General features: G+C 44.7%; 1 long non-coding RNA gene across 2 annotated transcripts in view; it reads left to right on the top strand.

Annotated features, from left to right (window-relative positions):
• The first annotated feature begins 226 nt into the window (after nt 1-226).
• The window catches only part of LOC130272527 (uncharacterized), a 41093-nt gene continuing 17854 nt past the window's right edge, over nt 227-23465 (top strand). Inside the window, exon 1 of one of the 2 annotated variants that reach the window (XR_008843596.1) lies at nt 227-275. This is a non-coding gene — a long non-coding RNA (uncharacterized LOC130272527). Of the gene's footprint in view, nt 276-15506; nt 15628-23465 lie in introns of those variants that run through there. The other variant, XR_008843595.1, reaches the window with a different exon arrangement.

Genomic DNA, 23465 nt, shown 5'->3' with positions numbered 1-23465 from the left:
TCAGGGAAGAGTTAGCGTGACTGAGGGCATGTATGATCAGGAAGTTGGCCAATGAAAAACAAATATCATAAATCACTTGGTAACTGATAAACTAATAATACACCTTGGGGGAGATTTATCAAAACCTGTGCAGAGGAAGAGTGGTGCAGGTGCCCATAGCAACCAATCAGATTGCTTCTTTCATTTTCCACAGGCCTCTAAAGAGGCCTGTGGAAAATGAAAGAAGCAATCTGATTGGTTGCTATGGGCAACTGCACCACTCTTCCTCTGCACAGGTTTTGATAAATCTCCCCCCTTGTCTCTACTATAATGGCCCTCATTTACTTAGAAAATCGGGTTGTAAGTCTATCTTGCTTTCTTACCCGACTGCTTTTTTCCCCTGGTATTTATTATTATGTCGCATCCTGTTTGTCGCACGTGCGTTTTGTTGGCTTTGGTTTCCAACTCCTCTGAGCTGTCGGGAAAAAATCCACAACAATTCAACAAATTCGGGTTGGAAACCTTTATAAATACGTGGGAAAGCTCAGAAATGTCGGGTTACGCCCCTTTTTCGGGTTTGGGAGAATCCACATCGGGTCCGTCGGGAAAAGATGTTGCATCGTGTCGCAGACTGGCGCACCAGACTGGCGCAGACAAAGATGCGACAAAAAAACCCGACAAAAGAAGTCGGGTTTAGAATAGTAAATGAGGGCCAATGTCTTTGAAATTTTGCATAAAATTATCATCTGAACGTCTATATATATCTTGGGCACAAAACATTCTTTATTTACTAACATCCTAACTAGGTGCAACACTTGCACTAACCCTACTAGACAATCAGGAATGTACAATCATTGTAAAATAGTGGGCATAGTAGTAATTGGGAATTGTTATTAATCTGGCCATTGATGATGGTTAATGGTTATTATGTCTCTAGTAAGTTAATATGTGTGCTGTATTATGGCTCTTTACAACCCTAACCCCTTAAGGACCAAGCCCATTTCACTTAAAGGGGTATTCCAGGAAAAGATTTGTAAATTACTTCTATTAAAAAATCTTAATCCTTTCAGTACTTATGAGCTTCTGAGCTGAGCGACAGTGTTAGGGTGTAGTGTATATGTAGTGTTTTACTCTTTATTTAGGGTTAGTGTAGTGTAGTGTTTTTAGGATACATTCACACAGGCGGGGGTTCACGGAGTGTTTCCCACTGGGAGTTTGAGCTGCAGTGGAAAATTTGCCGCATCTCAAATTTGAAACGGGAAACTTGCTGTAAACCCCAGCCCGTGTGAATGTAACCTTTACACTCACTTGGGGGGGGGCGGGGGGGGGGGGGGGGGGGGGGGGCAAACCTTCAGCTGTTGCAAAACTACAACTCCCAGCATGCACTGACAGACCATGCATGCTGGGAGTTGTAGTTATGCAACAGCTAGAGGGGCACTGGTTGGGAAACACTGAGTTAGGTAGCAGACTAGCGCAATGTTTCTGCAATACTGTCTGTTTCCCAACTCTGTGTGTTTTCCCAACCTGTGTGCCTCCAGCTGTTGCAAAACTACAACTCCCAGCATGCATGGTTTTTCAGTGCATGCTTGGAGTTATAGTTTTGCAACAGCTGGAGGCACACGTGATGGCAAACACTGAGTTAGGAAACAGACAATGTTTCCCTACCAGTGTGCCTCCAGTTGTTGCAAAACTACAACTCCCAGCATGCCCAGACAGCCGAAGGGAATGTTGGGAGCTATAGTTATGCAACAACTGGAGGAGAACACTTTGGAGACCACTGTGTAGTGGTCTCTGAACTGTAGTCCTCCAGATGTTGCAAAACTTCAACTTCGAGCATGCCCAGACTGCCCAGGCATGCTGGGAGTTGTAGTTCGGCAACATCTGAAAGGCCAGATGTTGCCAAACTACAACTCCTAGCATGCCTGGACAGTCTCGGCATGCTAAGAATTGACATCAGGAGCACTACAGTTTGGACACCACTGTATAGTGGTCTCAAAACAGTGCCCTTCCAGATTTTGCAAAACTACAACTCCCAGCATGCTAAGACTGTCCAGGCATGCTGGGAGTTGTAGTTCTGCAACATCTGAAGGGCCAGATGTTACAGAACTACAACTCCCAGCATGTCTAGACTGTCTGGGCATGCTGAGAGTTGTAGTTTTGCAACATCTGGAAGGATACAGTTTGGAGACCACTGCCCTCCAGATGTTGCAAAACTACAACTCCCAGCATGCACAGACAGCCAAAGGGAGTTGTAGATTTGAAACTCCTAGAAGCAGCAGTGAAGATCACTTTACAGCGATCTTCACTGCTGCCTCTGACGCAGCTGCCTCCATTTGCCTGCCTCCCCCGCTGCTTTGTCCCCCATTTGCTTTGTCCCCCGCTGCCTGCATCTGTCCCCGCTGCCTGCCACCGATCATCAGGTAACTGCCGCCGGTCCCCCCGCCACGCTGGCCCCCCGCAGCTGTCGCCACCATCTTCCTCCACTCTGCCCGGACTTCCAGGGGCAGGCAGAGCGGGGGAAATGAAATTTCACCCCCCCCCCCCCCCGCTCTGCCCTGCGATTCGTTGGTCAGTCTTGACCGGCAAATCGCAGGGGATAGGAGGAGGTGGCACCCCTCACTCCTATCCTTTAGGAGGATTGAGGCTGTCTCTGACAGCCCGGAATCACTGTCAGAGACAGCCTCGGCAATTTGCGGCGATCGCCAATATGGGATTTCAGCAAGTTTCCCGGTGCGGTCACCGCCCGGCGCGCAAAATTCCCATGGACGTACAGTAACCGGGTGTCAGGGCGTACCCATGCACCCGTGGTCCTTAAGGGGTAAAAGGAGATCTCCAGCGAAAATTAACTTATCCCCTCTCCACAAGATAGGGGTTAAGTAGCTTAATCTTGGGGGTTCTGACCGCTTGGACTCCCCGTGATCACTGGGGGACCTGACACTCAGTGAGAAGTGCGTGCTGCAGCCAGCACGTGCTCCATTCTTATCTAAGGGAGTGCTGAGAAGACCAGAGTACAGCACTCAGACATCATCGGCGATCCCATAGAAATCAATGGGGGTGGGACACGCGCTCTTCACTGAAAGTGCTGGGGTCCCGCGATCAGCTACTTATCCCCTATCCTGGGGTTATATGGAGCCATGGTGCAGTTTATAACAAATTCTACACAATAATGCTAAAGGTGTTCATTTAATAAATATCTGCAGCTTAGGATGCCTTAAAAATAAAAAATAATCCATACGTACCTTGTATGGTGGTCCCCAAAGTCAGAGTAACTACGCTCAGGTAGGGTCCCCAAGGTGGGACAGCCCCTAGTTGCCTCTCCTCTATTCTAATTCTGTGATGGTTACCTGTACATATTTAATAATAATGTGTATATTTAATATAATGTATACTATACTTACCTTGTTAGCGTCGCAGGAGCTTCGGTCATGTGACTATGTTAATTTTTCTATGGTATGTTAGAGGATCTTTGGAGATCCTTGGGTCACATGCTACCCATAATCCTATGTGAAGGTGATTGACATCAGTATGGACCAATTAGCTCTAGTCCAGCCCCTGTCCATATAAGGGAGCTGTAGCCAATTATCGCTCTCTTGGGTTGCTGCTCTCGTGGATGCTGGACTAGCAGGATGGATCTGCACAACTTTCAAAGACACGCTAGGCCAGAAAACCTACCGGCCTCAGCCTAAACTAAACCGTGAGTTCTAAACTAATCCCCACCCACTAAAGCTAGCGTGACTGCTGGACCGCAACTAATTCCCCTAAATCCAGTGGAACAGCGCATATCAGTCTAAGGACTCTAAATCGCTTAAGGTCCCAACCATTGTCAATCTCTGAGAGACTTTGCATGTATAGAGACTGCTTCTGTTATGAAGCTTGCATAAAATCTTCAGTAAAAGTTCCAACTCTTTTCAGCAAATTCTCCGGTTGTGGACATTCAATTATCCTATACCTCCCTATCGCTCTTGGGAAGGGTGGCGGTAGGACAAGCATTACAGAGGTGCCCTCACTCTGGCGTCAAGAATAGAAAGGGTTAACCAGACACCCTTTAGTCACCGCACAGCTACACCCCATATACCCTACTCCCCCAGGCTATCACATAGCCTTAGAAGCAGTTTGGAAAAACGTAACACATTCGTGAAGGGGTATCAATACTGGTCCATGGTAAAACTAGAGTAGTCCATGGCAATCAAATAGGTAGCTGCCACAAAATTACCCATTACAAGAGCTGATCGACTCTTTAGAAGTTGATCAGCACTTCTATAAAGGACCATATGCATAGTCCAAATTGCAGCTCACAGAAGTGCAGTTGGCTGGCGGCTCTCAATCAGCTGCATAGTGCAATGGACATGGTGTGCTGCTGACTATGTTGGCAACCACTACATCTATGGGACCAGCCAATGAACAAGCTTCTGCTCGTTCATCGTTTGATCAACACTGTGTAATAACTGGGAATGAACATTCCTGCAAGGATTAGAAAGGTGTCAAGACTGCGGTATAAGGGGCTGCATATCTGTAGACTGGACAGAGTGTCCAAGCTGTTCCCTGTACACTGCTGAAGGAAAGATGGTTCCAGATACCACAGATCAGCATCAGAGCAGGGACAACTACACAATATTAGGCAGTGGATTTAAAGGGGTACTCTGGTTATACTGATTTGTAAATTATTTCTATTAAAAAATCTTAATCCTTCCAGTACTTATTAGCAGCTGAATACTACAGAGGAAATTCTTTTCATTTTGGAACACAGTGCTCTCTGCTGACATGACAAGCACAGTGCTCTCTGCTGACATCTCTGTCCATTTTAGGAACTGTCCAGAGCAGCATATGTTTGCTATGGGGATTTTCTCCTATTCTGGACAGTTCTTAAATTGGACAGAGATGTCAGAAGAGAGCACTGTGGTCATGATGTCAGCAGACAGCTCTGTGTTAAAAAAAAAAAGGATTTCCTCTGTAGTGTTAAGCAGCTAATAAGTACTGGAAGGATTAAGATTTTTTAATAGAAGTAATTTACAAATCTGTTTATTTTTCTGGCACCAGTTGATAAAAATAAAAAAAAGTTTTCCACCAGAGTACCCCTTTAATGTTATGGCTGATCAGTATACTGTATGTAGAGTATATTGCTCTCTATATACATTGATGCTCTATGTGCTTCCTATTCATTTGCAGCACTCAGTATTCCAAGCTTTTCTGCATTATGAATTATTCGATTTTTTTCACGTAGCACCACACATTAAATCTCGCTTCAGGTTCAGGGAGAAGATGAACAGTTAAGTTTAACCATTTGCATCCTGGAGTATTGCTGGTTATAGCAGCTCCTAATAGTAATCAGTCAGAACATTTTAACGAAAATCAGTTATGTGCAGCCTTATTGACATTGAAACTGCTCTTGGAATAGCAGATTCATTTAGCATAAAAGCCCCTTTGGAAGCCGACGTTTACATTGAACCAGTCTATAGCTTAGACACATTAAACATGGTCACTTTTTAAGTGCTATCTTCAGTAACCATGAGTGATGCGGAGAGCGGTCTGTAGGATGACATCACCCACTGCAGCGCCAGCCCAGGTATTCGAACAACAATATTTTCTATGCTTAGATGTACAGCCATTAAATGCTCTTCATTACTTCACATACCAAGGTGTGCATATCACTATATTACCATGATCGAAATGACATCAAAGACAGTTTGCACATTCCCTCTGCCTAATAGATACATGCACTGTGCAGACAGCAGACTTTTCATGACTTAAGAGGACTCAGAATAGCTGACATTCTTAGCAGGAATTCTATCCAAAGCACAAGTTCCACCCATACCTATTTCTTCATACGTGCCCTATTGATTTTATTAGTCATGCTTTCTATAACCGATAGCGATTCCAAATTGCTGCAAACATTTACTTTGTTTGGCTATTGTTCCAGAATAAGCAGAAACCTTTCACTTTTGATATATAAGTATTGATTATTGCCTGTATCTCCGTGTATAAGTTAGGATCTATTGGAATGGATGGCTGCATTGTCTTCATTTATTTGAATACGTTTTTGTTTTTTTGCTACATTTACTGCTAATAGTAAGGACCTGTCGGTTCTCCTGATATGTCTGTTTGAGTAAATACTTTCTCCAAAAGGTTAAAAATTCTGGAACAGCTTTTCCTAGATATTTTCACCTGATATATTGACACTAACACTACTCTAGACTACCAAGGAACCTTACATTAACAATTTTTTTGCTGCACTGGACCACCAGGTATACTGGCATTACCCATTTACTGCCCTAGACCATCAGGTATACTGGCATTACCCACTTACTGCCCTAGACAACCAGGTATACTGGCATTACCCACTTACTGCCCTAGACCATCAGGTATACTGGTATTACCCACTTACTGCCCTAGACCCTCAGGTATACTGGCATTAAGCACTCACTGCACTTGACCACCAGGTATACTGGCATCACCCACTTACTGCCCTAGACCATCAGGTATACTGGCATTACCCACTTACTGCCCTAGACCCTCAGGTATACTGGCATTACCCACTTACTGCCCTAGACCATCAGGTATACTGGCATTACCCACTTACTGTCCTAGACCATCAGGTATACTGGCATTACCCACTTACTGCCCTAGACCATCAGATATACTAGCATTACCCACTTACTGCCCTAGACCATCAGGTATACTGGCATTACCCACTTACTGCCCTAGACCATCAGGTATACTGGCATTACCCACTTACTGCCCTAGACCATCAGGTATACTAGCATTACCCATTTACTGCCCTAGACCATCAGGTATACTGACATTACCCAATTACTGCCCTAGACCATCAGGTATACTAGCATTACCCACTTACTGCCCTAGACCATCAGGTATACTAGCATTACCCATTTACTGCCCTACACCATCAGGTATACTGGCATTACCCACTTACTGCCCTAGACCATCAGGTATACTGGCATTACCCACTTACTGCCCTAGACCATCAGGTATACTGGCATTACCCACTTATTGCCCTACACCATCAGGTATACTGGCATTACCCACTTACTGCCCTACACCATCAGGTATACTGGCATTACCCACTTACTGCCCTAGACCATCAGGTATACTGGCATTACCCACTTATTGCCCTACACCATCAGGTATACTGGCATTACCCACTTACTGCCCTACACCATCAGGTATACTGGCATTACCCACTTACTGCCCTACACCATCAGGTATACTAGCATTACCCACTTACTGCCCTAGACCATCAGGTATACTGGCATTACCCACTTACTGTCCTAGACCATCAGGTATACTGGCATTACCCACTTACTGCCCTAGACCATCAGATATACTAGCATTACCCACTTACTGCCCTAGACCATCAGGTATACTGGCATTACCCACTTACTGCCCTAGACCATCAGGTATACTGGCATTACCCACTTACTGCCCTAGACCATCAGGTATACTAGCATTACCCATTTACTGCCCTAGACCATCAGGTATACTGACATTACCCAATTACTGCCCTAGACCATCAGGTATACTAGCATTACCCACTTACTGCCCTAGACCATCAGGTATACTAGCATTACCCATTTACTGCCCTACACCATCAGGTATACTGGCATTACCCACTTACTGCCCTAGACCATCAGGTATACTGGCATTACCCACTTACTGCCCTAGACCATCAGGTATACTGGCATTACCCACTTATTGCCCTACACCATCAGGTATACTGGCATTACCCACTTACTGCCCTACACCATCAGGTATACTGGCATTACCCACTTACTGCCCTAGACCATCAGGTATACTGGCATTACCCACTTATTGCCCTACACCATCAGGTATACTGGCATTACCCACTTACTGCCCTACACCATCAGGTATACTGGCATTACCCACTTACTGCCCTACACCATCAGGTATACTAGCATTACCCACTTACTGCCCTACACCATCAGGTATACTAGCATTACACACTCACTGCACTAGACCACCAGGTATACAGACATTTCTCACTCACTGCCCTAGACCACAAGGTTTTGTTTTCTTTGACTGTGCTACAGGGGCTGTAAAGTTAATGTTGTTTACAATATAGTGTTTGTACCTGTTTTGATGGCTGGTCTCACGTGATGTTCTCATTCTCATGTGATGTTTTTCCCAATGTTCATTTTTAGCAGCATACAAAATAAGTGTTGTCTCAGGGTTTTCGAGGTTGCAGTGTGGCACGAGACATTACATAACTAGTAGGGTGTTAAAAGGGAGCCTGTCTGTGCTTTAATGGGTTGAGCAATTGCTGGGTGGGAGGGAGATCATTTTCCACAGGGTTGCAGGGAATTGCAGCTACAATCACAGCACACATGGAAGGGAGCTCAGCTGTGCTTCAATGGGTGGGGAGACTGATGTGTGGATGGGAGAAAAGTGACCTCACACTTGTCAACAACGGATCATGGGACTTGTAGTCGGAGGGAGGGAACTCAAACAGGAAATTTCACAAAAAGAAAGCAGCAGCATTATGGTGGACTCACAACACAGCCATTTAGCCCCAGGACAAGCACGGATTCTTCCTTAGCATGTCCATTACTGTCTAGCAGGTAAGTACTAAAGTCAACTTATGTTAGATAACCCCATTAACCCCTACACTGCCCTAGATCAACAGATTACTAACATTAACTCTATGTGGCCTTACAGTAAGCTCCTCACTGTCCTATACCCCCCTACATTATGGCAACATTAACTGCTCTAGACCACCTGTTATACATTAACATTAACCCATTGTCTGCCCTAAACTACCAAGTATCTTAACATTAACCTTACACTGTCTTACATTAACTTCTTCACCACCTTAAATCACCCAACATCATCTTTACACTGCCCTAGAGGACCAAGTATCCTAACATTAAGGTTATACTGCCATAAACCACCTAACATCATCCCTACACTGCCCTAGAACACCACATATTGTTAAATTAACCCCCTCTCTGTCCTAGACCTTCATGTATATTGGCATTAACTCTTTTGCCACTAAAACCTTTACTGCTATAGACCCCATGCATACAGACATTATGCCATTCACTGCCCTAGACCACCAGGGACAAAGACCATACCCTTCACTGCACTAGACTTGCTTGTTGTATAATACTGTCTGCTGTAATAATACGTGGTCCTGTATATCTGCCTGTGGTATATCTTTTAGGGTAAGCTAATATTTGTTTGATTTTATTCTGAATTGTCCAGCTTAGAGGGAAAAGGTCCCAAATCCACCCCCCCATACACACTTCCTAACTACAAAGGCCTAAATAGAGCTCTTCCAGCCATGCAGTGGGGTGCAGGCGTTTCAATGCACCAGAACCCTTTTAGCTATGCACATTTGGTGTTTAATGCCTTAGCAAATCATTGCCAACCAATACAATACAAACTAAGCATCTAGCCCATACTGCTTTAGACAATTACTAAATTGAATAGGTCACGTAATAATGAGTATGAACAATGTGGTATTGGTCAGTAAGAATTCCATGAAAGCATTTTTGGCCCCATAATTTTCATGTTTGCAGTTGGGTCACATAATGACTGTACAGCACTGGTATAAGTTTGGAACCCTGGTATTTTCCTCAAGGTTTATGGTTAAAATTATTTTTCCCATTTCCCATTTTCTTTTTTCTAACACCTAGGGTATAGTTGTATTACCATAGTATACCTTGGTTAAGTCATTGTGAGCTGCAGCTATAGTGAATACATTACCACTGCAAAATTCCTAACCAAACACAACTATAGAGCCTTAGGAGTCTTCTATATGGAACGTTATACACTTTTGTCACAGAAAATGACTGTGGCAAAACATTGCGTCAAAAATAGACAAAAAAAAATCCCTCCAAACATAATCATAGAAAAGATACATGAATTATCATTCCAATGATGTGAAATAAAGCTGAGCAGTATTGCTGGAGATTACAGCACTATGAGGGAGGACAGCACTGCCAGGGATGATGGCAGTGCCGGGATTTATTACATCATCTGAATGCAGATCTTCTTCCGGCATTTGACCAAGCAGACTGACTGCATCGCTCTCACTGCACTGCATGATTTTGGTTCTTTTACCTGCCCCATTATATGCAACCTTATTATACAAGTACATTGTGATACCTGCTCAACCTCTGTGTACAATGCCTTGTGTTGATATGTATACTGTGTTATCATGTGTTTGATACTACCATTACATGCTAGTTAATGATAGGAATTGGGAATCTAGATGAGTGAATTTTTCAAACATTCAGTTCTGCCAGTTTGCCAAGCTCTGGCAAAAAGTTCTGGTTCTCAAGTAACTAGTTCTGCTCAACATGTACTTTCCCAATAGCCCATAAATGTGTGTATAACACTGTCTAAGAGCCCTAAAAGCCTTGTATAACACTATAGGGGAGATTCATAAAAACCTGTGCAGAGGAAAAGTTGACCAGTTGCCCGTAGCAACCAATCGGATCGCTTCTTTCATTGTTGAAGCAATCTGATTCCTCAGCACAGGTTTTGATGAATCTTACCCTATGTAAGAGTACCTCTCATAATCTTGATAAATTTTATAATCCTCCCAATTCACTGCCTCGTCATGATAAATATACCTACCAACCGCCCCGGAACGGCCCCAACATGTCCCGTTTCTTACTACCTTACCTAATGACTGACGGGGGTCCGCTGGGGCCCAACAGCCATTGCCACTTAAAGAGCAATGGCTGCCGGGAGGTAGTGTAATGGGATGTGCAGCGCGCTCCATGTTACATCAACAAGCTACACAGGAGAGGCAGCGGCAGGACAGCAGGCGCACAGGACCGGCCACGGAGTCTGCCGCAGATATCTACAGCATCTGTGCTCCATTGCTCCTTGGGTCAGGGGACCTAATGCTTAGGGCAATGGCCCATAGAAGTAGGTCCCGGACTGGACGAGCAAAGGAGCAAGGAAAGTATCTGGCTGCCAGGGGGCAACTAACTTAAGGGGGGTCTGCTACCTACAGGGAGGGAGGGAGGGAGGTAGTGGTAATGATGGGAGTTGTTGTCAGTCTGTTAATATAGGATGTCCTCATAAACTTACATGACAGACTGACAACATTATTGCTGTTAAATACTGTAGGTTTTCCCATTCCGCATGTGCAGGCGTGGTTAGGGGCGTGGGTGAGGGTGTGGTTAAGGGTGTGGCTGAGGGCACGGTTAGGGGCGTGGCTTGTCTCTCTTTTCTCTCCACAAAAGTTGGGAGGTATGGATGAACCCTAATATTACCCTGATATATACCCTGATAGGTATGGTTTTCTACCCTGATATTGTTCTGTGCTCAACATACTGGGAAGGGGCATTACTCAGCAGGCATGACATCCTTTGAAGCCCTGCAGGGGAGAACTTCCTCCCTTACTCCGCTACACACAGCCCAGAGCAGTTAAGTGGGAGATGGGCTGTGGTTGGCTGAGGCCGCACACCCCCCTCAGCCCAATGAACACTAATATACACTCTATACACTGTGCTCAGCTGGGGTCCCACCTACATTTCCTGACTTTTGTCTCTGCCAGGCTGCTGCAGGAGACAATCTGAAACCAGGACTGCAGACAGGACCAGAAGGACCCCAGATGGACAACATTTTAGAGGTTAATTTAAGACATAAAGTTACAAAAAAAAATTAAGAAGTATATTGGAAAAGTAATTTAAATAGGCTAATCTATAATATATAAATTTATATTACTAATGACAGGTACCATTTAAGGCAAAAAACAGCAGCTTGAATTGCAATGGGTAAAAACAAACTAGTCATTTAAACAAATTCTGTGATGGAGCATCCACCCTAGTCTAATATTTTAAGTACACTACTTCATTAAGTTTTTATTAGTCTGTATTCTTATGATTGACAATGGGGCATTGTTACTATTGAAGGAAGGATTGTCCGGCACCAGGTATGCTCTAAAAGATTTCTTTTATTCAAGCCGTAGCAAGGAAGCAAACATCACAGGACTGTAGTAATCTGACGCGTTTCGCTCTCTCTTGAGCTTAAACGTAGACTATGAGTCTACGTTTAAGCTCAAGAGAGAGCGAAACGCGTCAGATTACTACAGTCCTGTGATGTTTGCTTCCTTGCTACGGCTTGAATAAAAGAAATCTTTTAGAGCATACCTGGTGCCGGACAATCCTTCCTTCTATACGCTGTTGAAGCCGGGGCGGGACCGGCGGGTCCGTGAGAGCACAGGTGTGTCAGAGATTCGGCTCCGGAGGTGAGCGGACACCATTGCATTTGATTGTTACTATTGCTCCTGCACCAGAATTCTGGTGCATTGTGTGCCAAAACAGTAATTCTTGTCTCCCTGTATCCTGATTGTATGTAAACAATGAATACAGCTACTGGTTTTTATCTGCAAAAAGTTATTTTCTTGTACATTTAACAAGAGTTTTAGACATTTTTTAAACCCTTTTTTACATTGTCCAAAAAAGGCCACGACTTCAGCAAAAAAGATGTGGCTTCAGGAAAAGGCATGGCTTTATATATGGCACCATTTGCCAAAAAATTGCAAAATTCAGATGCAAAAGTATGTGGCAATTAAAAGGAAATCTATCATCAGTGTCAACTGTACTAAACTGTCGGTGACACTGATGGCACTGGTACTTACCTTATCCCATTCCGTATTTTGGCCTGATGAAGTGCTGAGGGTACGCAATGGTCCGTCGCCATCTTACATATCCCCCCACACGTGTGTTCCCCACTCTCCTGCTGTACCTGTCAACATGCTTTTATCTACTTAAGAATAAAGAAGACATTTTCTACTGACTAAGACAAGTGTGGTGAGTGCAGCGTTACTCTTTTCTTCATGAACTGCTATCAATTGTGTTATAATCTTTTTAAACGCATTGCACCACTGAAGTCAGAATGTGAACAGGCACCAACATTACCCTCAAGCGATAGCCAGCCGTTACTGAAGCGAGTGCTGGTGTTATGCTTTCTTCCATACATGATACAAACACAAAGTGAGTTGTACACAGATTTTGATTAAATGGATGGCTTGTAAATTGTGTTCAGCACCGCAGAGACTTAAGCCACAAATTATTAGATGCAGGCAGGGCCTTATCTGCCATGAAGCAAGATGAGTATCTCACCTCAGGCTGTAGGTTACAGAGTCCCTGGGGTGCGGCATGTTTAATGTAGTGCCAATAAATCAAACTGTCTAGCATCTTCTGCTACACAACACTCCCCTAGCCTTTCTTGTTCTGTACTGTTGGCACGATTGATTCCATGACCTGCCAATGATGGCTGGAAACAAATGTGGAATGCCAGGAAGTCAGAACTGGAAATTCAGAAATTATTTGGTAACTGTATGATTATTGCACAGAGGTATAAAGTATACATTGCTGGTATTGTGACACGCCGCAAATTTTCTGCATGCAAACTTTACTTGGTTTTTAAAGGAGGCTGGGTGGAGAGGCAAACTACCATATGACATCTTGCATTCAGCAAGACAATAGATCACTTTAGAAGAATAAACATTGTTTCAACATAACAAACAGCATTTGAGTAAAACGTTACCCATGCTTATGATGGCTGGCCTTTCTTAGCCAAAAATCATGTGTTTACAATGTTTTCAACCCATGAAACATGGCATTTATTTGGGTATTCTTCCCGTCAAATATAATAGAGCTGCAGACAGAGCCTAATACATTGGATTGACAGAATGTTTATTAGATTTTTGTCATGATGGGAGGTAGAATTGTGGAGCATTTTGTTGAGAACATATCTTCAAGGTTTACTGTAAGACCGAAGTGTGGTGTGCGTAACCATAGTCACTGGAGAACATTACGTTGTAATGACTGTTGTATGTTGCAAATGTGTCTTCTGTGTGTGTTACAGAAACAGTCTCCTAGTTACAATCCATTTATTGTTTTATGGAGCCATTTCATTTGTTTGGAAAAGGGGTAGAACGGATCATTTTGAGGTTCTGTTTGTTTGAGCTCCCACCTAGTTCCATTTGACCTTCGTAGATTTCTGGAAACTATTTATTAGTTTATGATGCTGTATGGGACATACCTATTGCGTGCAGGGAAATACATTATTCTAAGGAGATTCAATATGCATATCCAGAGAAATACCTGTCTATTGCAGACTGCACATAAGGCTTTATTATTTATTTTACTGCATGCAAACTGTTTCCACTAAATAAGTGATGACGTCCATGTTGGTAACTTATTAAGAACAGTGGAACCAATACTTTTACCATGAGCAGCCAAATGTTTTCCAAAATTTCCGGTTGTCCAAAGATTTCTATTGATTGGCTGATATAGGGTGATACTCTATAAAACCATCTAGTATATAGACAGTACATGCTGTATATACACTCTTCATTATTGAAACTCCAGCACCAAGAAGAACAAGCCATAAGGTTATGCAAATGTAAGAAGTAGCAGATGGGGCTAAGATCTGCACACGGCTCAATTTTTAAGCACCTAGCTCCATTCTGTGACATGTGAGATGGGCTCATTGCAGTATGATTGTGTGATGTGTCCTGTTCTTCAATGCAATCCTTTTAAGGGGAACTCCGCCCCTAGTCATCTTATCCTCTTTCTAAAGGATAGGGGATAAGATGTCTGATTGCGAGGGTCCCGCCGCTGGGGACCCTCGCAATCTCCCTGCTGCACCCAGAGGCTTGTGACATCACGGCCGTGCCCTGCTCGTGACGTTATGGCCACGCCCCCTCAATGCAAGACTATGGGAGGGGGTCACGCCCCGTCCCATAGACTTGCATTGAGGAGGCGTGGCCGTGACATCACAAGCCTCCCCCATGCATTGCCAGTCATCTGACACGGAGCGAAGTTCGATTTGTGCTCCAGATGTCTGGGGTAACGCAGCCGAGATCACAGGGGTACCCTTTTAACCTTTGGATAGGGGATAAGATGTCTAGGGGCAAAGTACCCCTCAAACCTTGGTTCATCAATCTGGTATTAACCCCTTCATGTCCATGATGCCAGGGCGTGGTTTGCCTAGGTTAGGCAGGGGCAAATAATAGTCCAATGCCAGGTTAAGGTTAACGGTAACTTTTCCTGAGGTTAGATAGGTGTTACAGTCTATTCAGTTCTGCCAGGGTCCCAGAAAGGTGACCAGTAACACAGGGGACCTCACAGCTTGCTGGGACTTGCAGTGACTTGAGAGACTATAGGTGCAGGCCATGCTCACTACAATTGACTTGACTTGACTGAAGATGATGACAGCAGATAAAGATGACTTGACTTACTGACTTGTGGCTGCAATTTAAGTTGAGGCCTCCAAATGTGCTGGACACTTACCCTGAGACGTTTGGACTGGACTTGACCTCAGCAGAAAGTGAAACACAAGAGAGAGATTCTAGTACCTCCGACTCTTATAAAGGGGGGCTGAGCAAAGAGCCCATAGGCCAACTGCGGGTGACCTGGTGCTCTCCGGGTAACAAAAATATGTGACAAACATTATCATGTGACTAATAATCATGTGACCATATCAAAGGTCCTTTGCACTTAATATACAACCTATTCACACTATGGGGGAACACTGCAGGAGAGCCCTGAGGACATACAGGGACTCAACCTGACAGGATTGTAGAAACATATCCCGTACTGGGACATCACATATGATTGAACACTCTTCAGCTTTTAAAATTACAAGGTATTACAAGGTTTATTGGGAAGCAGGAGTGGCTTAGCAGAAAGGGGGTGGTTTGAAAAGTTGCTGCAAAGTAAGACAACTAATAGGTAAAACAAAACTAGACACAATGGAGGAGATTCATCAAAACCTGTGTAGAAGAAGAGTGGTGCAGCTGCCCATAGCAACCAATCAGATCGCTTCTTTCATTTTTCACAGGTCATGAAAGAAGCAATCTGGTTGCCATGGGCAACTGCACCCCTCTTCCTCTACACAGGTTTTGATGAATCTCCCCTTATGTCTAAAGAAATGCCTCATGTATAAAACACCATGTACTACGTATTACACAAGGCTTGTTTGCCGGTTATTGCATGTTTTTGCCTTGTCCAAAAATCCTCTTTATAGGACATGTTTGATTTCATTTTGCTAAGTTTTCATGTTTGCTGTCAGTGAATGGGGCTATTCTCCCAGAGGCTGTAAACCACAGTACTAGGTTTAGTGATACACACATATGAAGACTACTAGAGATGAGCGAACTTACAGTAAATTCGATTCGTCACGAACTTCTCGGCTCGGTGGTTGCTGACTTTTCCTGCATAAATGAGTTCAGCTTTCCGGTGCTCCGGTGGGCTGGAAAAGGTGGATGCAGTCCTAGGAAAGAGTCTCCAGCCCACCGGAGCACCTGAAAGCTGATCTAATTTATGCAGGAAAAGTCAGCAACCGCCGAGCCGAGAAGTTTGTGACGAATCGAATTTACTGTAAGTTCGCTCATCTCTAAAGACTACCTATGGTTTCGCTGATTCAGTTGAGCAGGGACTGTATAGATATCGATAAGTCCAGGAAAACATGTTAGTTGTTTGTCCGATTACTATTTTATATGAGGGTATGAATGTATCCATGTATTTTGAGGTATGCAAGAATTATCTATTGTATTAAAGAGAAAGAAAATATGCCCTGACTCCACAAACATCTCATATCAGGCCATTTTCCAGGCAAATAACACTCAGATAAAGACTCAGGATTTATCTCTTTTTGATTGTCTTCTAGTAACAAAGTGGTTAAATATATTTTTACAACTTCCTGCACTTTTATGCTAAATCCATTTCTAATCCTGTGTCCTGGAGCCTTTTAAGACTGAATAATGTTTCAGGGCAATAATGCAGGATGATAATAGAACACATTAAAAAGTATACTGCCCTATGTGAAATCACATTATAGAAGTGCCCTACTTTATGCATATAGATGTATATACACAGATCAGCTATAACATTAAAGGGGTATTCCGGCGCTAAGACATCTTATCCCCTATCCAAAGGATAGGGGATAAGATGCCTGATCGCGTTGGTCACGCCGCTGGGGACCCCCGTGATCTTGCACGAAGCACCCCGTTAGAATCAGTCCCCAGAGCGTGTTCGCTTCGGGTCTGATTACTGTCGATCACTGGGACGGAGCATTGTGACATCACGTCCGCCACTGGGGACCCCCGTGATCATGCACGCAGCACCCCGTTAGAATCAGTCCCCGGAGCATGTTCGCTCCGGGTCTGATTACTGGCGATCACTGGGACGGAGCATAGTGACGTCACGGCTCCGCCCCCGTGTGATGTCACACTCTGCCCCCTCAATGCAAGCCTATGGGAGGGGGCGTGACGCCCCCTCCCATAGGCTTGCATTGAGGGGGCGGAGCGTGATGTCACAATGCTCCGTCCCCGTGATCGCCAGTAATCAGACCCGGAACGAACATGCTCCGGGGACTGATTCTAACGGGGTGCTCCGTGCAAGATCACGGGGGTCCCCAGTGGCGGGACCCCCGCGATCAGGCATCTTATCCCCTATCCTTTGGATAGGAGATAATGTCTTAGTGCCGGAGTACCCCTTTAAAACCATCCGCCTGATATTGTATAGATCCCATCTATATGCCACCAAAGGTGTCCTGTGTTATCTGACACCAAAATCACCAAATCCTTCAGGTACAATAAGTTTCAAGGTGGGCCTCGATGGATTGGACTGCATCGGACACTCACTGTAGTGGGTCAACTAGGAACTTCTTCCATTGCCCTTCTAGAAGTTTCTGTGCAGAAACAAAGGCTTGGAGGCATCACTTGATAAAGGCATCATTCATCTGACACAACAAGTTGCACATTTTAACCCTTACACTCTTGTTTTACATCTCAATGTAGTGGAAGAACAGTTTTGCAAGTATACTCCCAGTACTCCAAAAAGATTCCCGTAGTTTAGAGAAAGTGCTCTCACAGCCACACGACAACTTCTTTCGGGATGGTGTCTAGACTATAGGTACTGGGAGACTATATCTGTATATTTTCCTATGTAAACAAGAGATATGTAGTTGACAACAATGTGAGTAAAGGGACACACAAATGACTGGATTGGTTCGGGAAGCCCTTCCTGTACGATTATTGAGCCATGCAAAAGGCTTCTTGAAGGCGCATTGATCTACTATATCATTGCTGGTGTTGGGCAGCCATCTGTTAGTCTGAAAGGACCCTTAAGCGTCCGATGTGTCCTATGGACATGTCAAAGGTTTTGATTGGTGGGGGTCTGGGTGTTCAGAATGAGCAGGAAGAAGCACATGGCTGAGCGCTGTTTCTACCAATTCTGTATACAAGACAGGAGACGAGCCCATAGACTTTCCATTGCAGTCTGTCTCTTGTGGCATGTAGTGGGGAGTAAATGACTTGCACTTCCTAGACCCCATTGATCAAATCTTCTGATCGCAGGAGCTGCCTCCTAAAAGACACAAGTGGATCATCCAATTGCCATTGTAGGAGAGATTTGGGGGCCTGGATGGGCATCTCCCCTTTTAGTAATTGGCGTTATACAAGTATAGATACCATTATATTGGACATTTTTTGTCGGAGGGAATCTACGTAGGGAATCTAAAAGTGTGTATAAGTACTTCGTTTGAAGTGTACTTCAAGTTACCTATATTGTGGGATGAGCCAGCTGTACGGATGATAAGCAAAGCTCGGAATGCCACTTAAAGGGGTATTCTGGCTTTATACATCTTATCCCCTATCCAAAGGATAGGGGATAAGATGTATCATCGCAGGGGTCCCGCTACTGTGATCTCGGTGCAGCCCTCGGCATTCTGTGACGTCAAGGCCATGGTAGTTACATCACGCCATGCCCCTCCATTCATGTCTATGGGAGGGGGCATGACAGCTGTCACGCCCCCTCCCATAGACATGAATGGAGGGGAGTGGCGTGATGTCACTAGGGGGCGTGGCCACGACATCACGTCCCTGTCTCAGAGGCAGCGCCCTGCACAGAATGCCGGGGGCTGCACCGAGATAGCGGGGGTCATTTGGATAGGGGATAAGATGTATAAAGCCGAAATACCCCTTTAACATTAATATTCTCGTAATGAAAGCAAATGGGATATGTATTGCAAAATCTTCATTCCAAACAGAGAACTCAATTGCACAACATAAATCCAATGAAATATCATTTTGCAGAAATCTGAAAATAACACAGGCTCTCCTGTCTCTTACTTAAGTGTATTGATTTGCAGCTCATTTGATTGATTTTACGTCAGTTGCGTGATTTAATCATGTTCTACTGGTTATCTCTCTGCTGTGTTCTCTCTATTGTCTGGTGTGAACTCAAGCCAAGACCTTTTAGCCTCCTGTGCAGCTCAAAATAACTTTGCTTTCCATCTGCATTGTCTTTAGGGAATGATCAAACAGTCGTGCCTCAATATCTCAATACTTTTTTTTCTTTTCAAGCAAAGTTCTATATAACGTTCACAGCTTAAACCTTTACTGCATTAATCATTAAAGTCATGGAGGCATCTCCTCAATATTAAGATAAACTTAGATGAAGGTACAAGATAAACCATCAGATGACCTTAAAAGACTGCAATGCAGACTCCTTTACTATGACTATGTCCTAAAAATACAGACATTACATAAATAAGTTATCGGCAGGGCCGGTTCTACCTATAGGCAAAATAGGCAGCCGCCTAGAGCGCCCTCTTAATGTGGGCGCAGCACCACCGTGTCATCCCAGTAGTAAGGTAATGACATGAGGAGGAGGGTTATTACAGTGTGTCACCACAGTAGTAAGGAGATGACATAATGAGTGGGTTTGTTACAGTGTGTAACCCTAGTAAGGGGATCACATGATGATGAGGCTCTTTACAGTCACCCCAGTAGTAATATAGGATAAGGCTTCACAGGAACCCGGCTCAATCGGCGCAGAACGACCAAAACAGGTGAACGGTTAAAAGGAATTTATTTGACCAGAATGCAACACGTTTCGCTGCGCATGCGCAGCGAAACGCATTGCATTCTGGTCAAATAAATTCCTTTTAACCGTTCACCTTTTGTGGTCGTTCAGCGCCGATTGAGCCGGATTCCTTTGAAGCCTTATCCTATACTGCAAATATCTACCGGAGGGCAGCAGTTGACCTACTATTATTCTACGCTTACATCATTGTTGTGTATGAATTTGCACAACCACCCAGGGTGAGCAAGTAATTTGTATAATAATTATTTCACCACGGGTTCTGACGTTACTACTCTATGGAGCGCCTGTTTCTTAACCCCAGTAGTAAGGTGAATCCACGAGAAAGAGGTTTATTACAGTGTGTCATCCCAGTAGTAAGGTGGAGCGTGTCAAAGGGTGGCAAAGGGTGGCAAAATTACCATATTTATCGGCGTATAACACACATTTTTTAGGCTAAAATTTTTAGCCTAAAGTTTATCTGCGTGCTATACGCTGATAAGCCGCTGCAATTCAATTATTTAAAGCGGGCGCTTTAAATCAATGTACTGCAGCGGCTTTTGCAGGTACAGAGACCTGCCGTCGCTGCCGGCTTCTCTGCCCCTGCCTGTCCTGGGGTCCAGAGACTGCCGGCACTGCCCCGTTGCCTCCCCCATCCCCGGTTGTATAATTACCTTTGCCGGGGTCGGGTCCGCACTGCTTCTGGCCTCCGGTGTGGCGTCCCCTGCGTCGTTGCTATGCGCTGCGCAATGACGAGTGACGTCACGTTGAAGACGTCACTAGTTATTGCGTGTCGCAGCGCATAGCAACGACGCAGGGGACGCCACACCGGAGGCCAGAAGCAGCGCGGACCCGACCCCGGCAAAGGTAATTATACAACCGGGGATGGGGGAGGCAATGGGTGCCGCTGCCCCTTCTCTCCCCCTGGCTATCGGTGCCGCTGCCCCAGTGCCGGCACCGCTTCTCTCCCCCTGGCTATCGGCACCGGCAATGGGGCAGCAGCGCCGATAGCCAGGGGGAGAGATGGGGCAGCGGCGCCGATAGCCATGGGGAGAGAAGCGGCAGCAGCAGGGCTCTAGACCCCAGGAAAGGCAGGGGGAGAGAAGCCAGCAGCGACGGCCTCTCTCCCCCTGCCTTTCCTGGGGGCTTCTGCGGGGTCAGAAACAGTGTATCGGGGTATACACATGCACACACACGCACCCTCATTCTACCAAGGATATTTGGGTAAAAAATTTACCCAAATATCCTTGGTAAAATGAGGGTGCGTGTTATAGGCCGGTGCGTGGTATACCCCGATAAATACGGTAGCCTTCGCCTAGGGTGGCAAAAATCCTTGCACCAACCCTGGTTATAGAACATGTACTTCTTACTTTAGGTAGTAGCACATTGCTGCTTTTCCGTAATTTTTTTGGTTTGTTCCTCTGCATGAAACAGAGTACAGAGAATAAAAAGGAGGCTTCATGCGCATGACCGTATTTCGGCTCCATCTTTGTACATACAAAATAATAGAAAGGGCTTTACTGTCAAATTCCTTAGTAGCCCTTCAGACAATATAAGCCCTGCTTTTAGAAGAGTATCTCTACATATATGGCAACCAACAATGTCTGTATGGCAGCACGTAGAGGATATAAGGCTCCATATTATGATAAAGTCAGAGATCCTGGAAACGTCGGTTAGTAAGTGGCCCTCCCTTTTGGCTTATAGAGGAGGGTCCCAAGCTTGGGAATCCCCTCTATGACTTCCATATGCCCTAATTGGGCATATGGATGGAAGTTGTCTTCACAAGGTAACCCATTTAAAGGGAAGGTGTCATCAGAAAATGACCTATTGTTTAAATCAGTTTTTTTTCTCCAGTTTTTCTATCTATCTTTTACCAAATTTCTCAAGAGAACCTGTGGTTAGTTGCAGTAACCAGTAGATAGCTTAGGGGGGGGGGGCTGATCACATGTATGTATACAGCATTATGATTGGCCCCCCTGTTCCTGAGTTTTAGGGCTTCTTAGTCTCCTTTGATGGATTCACTGAACAGGTGGGAATTTATTTTCATATGCGCTGTGTTCGGCTGAGTTCTGTGCAACGACTGTAGCGGCACGTGCATATTTTATGAAAGGGGTGTGGCCATGCTGGCAGGTTTTATTCCTACCCCTAGCTGGTGGGCACCTCCTTAGTTTTCCTGCATGGTAGCAGATCCAGCAGAAACTTGTAAAAATTACAAAACTTGTAGCCAACTTCTGAGAGTACAGACAATAGCGAGAACCGGTAAAATGATAGGACTGTATAGGAATCTCTAGTCTGGGGTTTGAGATTGAAGCAGTCCTCTGCAGTACACATAAGCACATGGGGGGAGATTTATCAAAACCTGTCCAGAGGAAAAGTTGCTGAGTTGCCCATAGCAACCAATCAGATTGCTTCTTTCATTCTTGAAAATGACTCTGCAAAATGAAAGAAGTGATCTGATTGGTTGCTATGGGCAACTGGGCAACTTTTCCTCTGGACAGGTTTTGATCAATCTTCCCCATGGGGTTTTCTTCAGCAGAAACAATTCAAACTTGGATAAACTTTTAGGACACACCTTTCTTCTTAACGTTTAGGCTATGTTCACGTGTCGGAATTTTCGTGTGAAATTACGCTTGGAAATCTGCACGGAAATTCCGCTGCAGTAGAGTCCCATTGAATTTACAGGGATTCTGTTGTGCTGTACACACGGCAGAATTTCCATGCCAGATGTTTGCGGCATGGAAATTCTATTTTCTTTGTCCGCAGAAAGAATGAACATGTTCATTTTTTCTGCCGACTCCACACAGAATGCATAGCCATCTATCAGATGGCTGATTCCCGTGTGGTCCTAGTGCCGGTGCCCACAGGGTCTGGAATGTCCGCACAGAGATTTTCCATGCAGACATTCAAGCGTGTAAACAAAGTCTTAGAGTATAGACTCCTCCACTTTTGTACTGCACTCTCAGACAACAATTGGTGATAGAAAAGTCTTTTAAAGGAGAACTCCAGCGAAAATGAACTTATTCCCTATCTCAGCGATCAGAAAAGCTTGTGGCTTAGGCGTTGGAAGCCTGGACTAGAGGTGCACCCAGCATGTCAATGGTGCTGGAAGTGGTGTGGCAGTCCCAATTTAACCCAGTTCTAGGTGCGCACAGCTTTGCAAATTGAGAGGCTGCAAGTGGTGGTACTATGGCTGGTAGAGATGAGCGAAGTTACAGTGATTCGATTCATCACAAACTTCTCGATGACTTATCCTGCATAAATTAGTTCAGCTTTTACATGCTCCGGAGCGCTGGAAAAAGTGGATACAGTCCTAAAAGAGTCTCCTAGGACTGTATCTACCTTTTCCAGCCCACCGGAGCACCTGAAAACTGAACTAATTTATGCAGGAAAAGTCATCAACTGCCGAGCCGAGAAGTTTGTGACGAATCGAATCACTGTAACTTCGCTCATCTCTAATGGCTGGCTCTTGGTGCATGTAACTGTCTACTGGTGGTGTTGGTTGGGATACTCCTGGAGTATGCAGTGAACCAGACACATGGAAATGAGGAGAAGGTGCAGCACAGCTTTACTTGTTGAACTTCAGATGTAAACTGCAGTAACAGTTCATTTTACAAAGTC

The sequence above is a fragment of the Hyla sarda genome, chromosome 5 (genome assembly GCF_029499605.1).
Source record: "Hyla sarda isolate aHylSar1 chromosome 5, aHylSar1.hap1, whole genome shotgun sequence".
NCBI classification, from domain to species: Eukaryota; Metazoa; Chordata; class Amphibia; order Anura; family Hylidae; genus Hyla; species Hyla sarda.
The sequence above is the reverse complement of the archived record's forward strand: the minus strand, read 5'-3'. Positions and strand labels throughout refer to the sequence as shown.